The 4572-nt window shown below is 43.5% G+C and overlaps 1 pseudogene; it reads left to right on the forward strand.

Annotated features, from left to right (window-relative positions):
* Positions 1-977, forward strand: part of LOC119292568 — a 6959-nt pseudogene extending 5982 nt beyond the window's left edge.
* The last annotated feature ends 3595 nt before the right edge of the window (positions 978-4572 follow it).

The raw sequence follows: 4572 nt of genomic DNA on the forward strand, positions 1-4572 counted from the left end.
CATCGCCACCCCAAGCCACCTCCCCTCTCCTCCTCCCCTCCCCGGCCCCCCTCCCGGCCACAACCTTCCCGCCCCGCTGCCTCACCTACACCCGTCGCCTCCTCCTCTCCCCTCCCCCGCACGTCGGCCGCCCGCGCCTCCGTGACCCGTCGCCGGTGCCGGTGGAGGAGGCCACCGCCGCGGCCGTGGAGGAGTATGAGGCGCCTCCGCTCAGGCTCCTCGACCTGCCGTAGGAGGACGAGCCCTACCCGGACGAGGTGATTTCCCAGCACTGCATTGTGCCGCTCCCTCCCTCCCTCGTTATACGTTGCTAACGCTGCTTGGGCAATGGTGTTTGTGTGCAGATGGAGGCGGCGGACCCCGACTTCTACCGGATCGGGTACGCCCGGATGATGCGCGCCTACGGGGTCGAGTTCCTCGAGGGCCCCGACGGCATGGGCGTCTACGCCTCTCGAGACGTCGACCCGCTCCGCCGAGCCAGGGTGAGCCGCTGACCGCCGTTTCCATTCCCTGCCAATGTCCATGTTTCAAGTTGGACATACCACTTGCATTCAGTGTGTACTGTGTAGTAAGGAACTATATAATTTACTGATCACTGGCCGATGAAGTAAATTAGTTATGTCAGTCTTGTGTCAAACATATTGTCTTACAGCTGCACCTTGGATTGATGGCTCATGTTTCAGTTCTTAAAATTAGCACCCGGTGTCTCAGTGTCATCTGGGACTTCGATATTCTAACGGCCAGTGGTACTTCTCTAAAATGACAACTCTAGTTGTATGGTTCACGCGCAAGCTGGATCAGATGGAACAACAGGCATGTGTCAACAGATTAGTATTACTTAGTTTGCTTGCTGGCTAGTGCTGCTGGTGCTGGTGGTGGTTTGGTTGCTAGCTGCTGCTTTAGCTGCTTGCTTTGGTTCCTGGCTTACTGATTTTGCTAGGTGCTGCCGTTTGCTTGCTATTGCTGCTTGTCGCTAGTTGCTACTGCTAGCTAATGCTGCGTGTGCTTGCTGCTAGTTGCTACCTAGTAGCTACTACCTTATAAGTTGTAACTGTAAAATCATGTAATTTCTAACTTTTTCCATATTGTTCATTGATGTTTGTGCCCTGTTATTTCTGTACTGATGGTAGGATTTTTGTGTTAAACCTAGGCCTGTTGTTCTTTGTTTATCTCCATTGTTTCCCAGGTAGCTAGTTATCTGTCTGACTCCATTTCCTGTCAAAATTTGTTGTTCCACCAATAGTTTTTGCACAACACTTCTTGTATCAAGTTTTGATATAAATCTGTCATGCAGGTGTATGGAAGCACAAGAAGAGTGATGGCCATGAAGACTATGGTCTCCTTGTCAGCGAGCCAGCCATGACTCGTCCAACATTTTAGTGATATCGATGGTTCCCTAGCTAATAACTTGATTGTGGATTTAATTTTCCACTCCAACTGCATTTTGTGCTGTATGCCCTATCACATATATCCCAAGAATGTTGCATCGACTCTATTTGACATTTGTAACCTCATATTCAGTTATTCACCTGTCACTTTCTGGATAAGTTTTCTAAACCTTCTGTTCGCTGCAAACAATTGCTTAGGATGAAGATTGTTCTTCTATCTAGTTCATATGCATGATCATTTGTTTTGTGAAGGCATGCTTTTAACCTTTCGAGTCAGGCATGCATAAATTACCTGCCCTATCGCATATAAAGTTCTGCTGAAACAAGGTGGAAGCATTTTTCTCATCTACGCTGCGTGTCTATATATAGCAGCCCCGTTTTAGTTGTTCTATAGGTTATTAGTAGAATTCAACTAGCCAATTAACAAGTGAACTCACTATGCATTTGCTGAATCCATATTTGGAAAGTTCACTGACCCTGCTACTATAACAAACTGCTGGTGGTGGCTCTTTCCCAGGTAGTACATGCATCATCAGTCCTATATAGTTGCTGCTCATATACTCATCAGTCCTATATAGCTGCTGCTCATATACTCATCAGTCTTATACAGCTACATGAGTGATATATACTACTTGCCTGCTGCTGTATCATATTGCTTACTTTTTTACATCAGGTCAACTATGAAGAGAATTGGTGGTGGTTAGGGTGTTCTGGTGCTTATGTAATCTTCTTTCAGGCCTTTCGAGATAGAGTTCTTTAGTTGACAAGTTTAGCAAATGCTGTAGTGCTTATGGTTTAGTTTTACACTTGCGTAAAAATGAATGGCTGCTACTGCTTCTAGTTTTAGGTTGGGATGAGATGCATGTTTGCATGCTTGTGCTTCTGTCACTACAATCTATACTACTGCTATTGTCATATCCTGGTTGTTTTGTTGCTATCAATATCTGTCCCATGTTTTGTTTCCTTGCATGCTTACTACTACAATCTATACTACTATTGTGCCAGATGTTCACATGTTAATTTTTGTTGACTAAAATCTCTTATGCCGTTAACTTAGCTTGACCCAGAACAACAACATCCTTGATGCGACTAACCTTCACCTCGTTCTTTCCCTCGCAGACTCGAAGGAGGCCGTATGCAAGGCACCAAGGTGCATGGTGCTCGCAAGCGATGAACGGAGGCTGTTCGACATCGGCTACACAAACCACCATTGTGAGCTCCTACCTTTGCTATGCTACAACCATGCTCTGTTTCATGGGTTAGTTAGGATTTTGATGCTTTTTGCGCCATGGTTGAGTCCTTGCTGACTGTTGTGTCGATGATCAAGTGTTGTTGCCTCATTCGGCTATTTTATTCGCTGCTGGTAATTAGTAGTATTAGAGTGTCGTTGGTTTATTAGGATGTGGCTGAAACCATTGGATGGCCTTCCTGTACATGTTATCCAACATTAGTACTTGTCCCATTTTTTGTTTCCTTGCTGGACATGCATGTTATGGTCCCATTTTTTGTTTCGGTGCTGGACATGGATGTTATGGTTCAAGTGTCGATGATGTCTAGTAGATAGTTTGCTAGCTATATACCTGCTGCTGATTGATGCTCTTGTGGTCTCCTGGAATCATATTATACTATATCTAGTGTTCTTGTGGTTCTGTGAAGATGCATCACAAACATCTAGGTCTTTAAAGTTGGCTGAATCTGTTGCTTTATCATATATTTGGCCCGTAAACCTACATTTCTATGAGATCTCTTTCAATATATAATTTTTTGATAGTCCAGGAATAATTTAATAATCTAATGTTGGTAGTCTATGTGTTCTCTCTTTTACAGGAGCTCCAGGTCTATGAAATTTGAAGTTCGAAGCCGTATAGCCCTACTCAGCAAAGAGTTGTCTCTATGTTTGACTGTAATAGACTGTAAATATTGTAATATTGTAACAGTAGTCATATTGGTGTTGTAATATACTATCTACAGATTGTAGTAGACTTAGTGTTACTTGATGAACAATCTGATGAGTGAGAACAATTTAAGATGCACCTTTGTAATATTGTAACAGATTGTAAAAGACTAGTGTATGTTTGAAATAGTGATTATGTTTGTTGAAAAGATGTGAAATGGAAACTTGACCAGTGGGAACCACTTGTGAATAAAATCTGAGCATTTTTGAAATTTCTGACATGTGGGACTGATGTATGGCATTATGACTAGTGGGACTAGCGCTAAAATATAATGATTGAAAATATAAAATAAATGATTGTAAGAAGGCCAAGGCCCAAAAATAAAGACGCTGAAATATTGGGCTTGGCCCATGTAGCCCACAAGAATTGACTTGGAAAAAATCAAGAATTGTTGGGCTAGGCCCATGTAGAAAATCGAATTGGACCGGGCTGAATCTTGTGCCACATCAGCTTGCCACGCTGGATGCCTACGTGGACTGGGGAGGCTGCTAGTGACCAAAACACCACAGTAGGAATATTTTGGTCATAAACGTCCACGACCTTCTCACAGAGAAGGTCGCTATAGTCAGTTTACGACCCTCAGCTTTTGACCTCTGTTTTTGGTCACAAAAAGGTCGCAAATGAAAAACTATGACCTTTCAGTGACCAATAGTGGAGGTCACAAGATAGCATATTTCTTGTAGTGTTCATCATGCAACATGGATGAATATGAAGACTTGGACGACACAGCGACATGCCCTACAATGACACAAGACCCCAACAACGCTGGCGCTCCTCCATCATCATGATATTCTTCAGGGGCGTTAGTCCTCATTTTCAACCCTTTTGGTCATTCGATGACAAAGGGGGAGAAATTTGAGTTAGTCTTCAAGCGGGTCTATCTTATATGGGCATTTTTTCTAAGTTAAAACTCTCGTTTTTTTGATGACTTTGCTAGATCGAGTTGTAATCTTAAACTCTATGGTGGCTGCTACGCCTTGAGCTTGCGTTGGTTTTCCTCGAAGAGGAGAGGGTGATGCAGCAAAGTGTAGCGTAAGTATTTCCCTCAGTTTTGAGAACCAAGGTATCAATCCAGTAGGAGGCTCCTCAAAAGTCCCACACACCTACACAAACAAACTGCAAACTCACAACCAACGCAATAAAGGGGTTGTCAATCCCTTCACGGCCACTTGCGATAGTGAGATCTAATAAAGATAGTATGATAAGATAAATATATTTTTGGTATTTTT

This window comes from Triticum dicoccoides, chromosome 4B, assembly GCF_002162155.2.
Source record: "Triticum dicoccoides isolate Atlit2015 ecotype Zavitan chromosome 4B, WEW_v2.0, whole genome shotgun sequence".
Taxonomy (NCBI): domain Eukaryota; kingdom Viridiplantae; phylum Streptophyta; class Magnoliopsida; order Poales; family Poaceae; genus Triticum; species Triticum dicoccoides.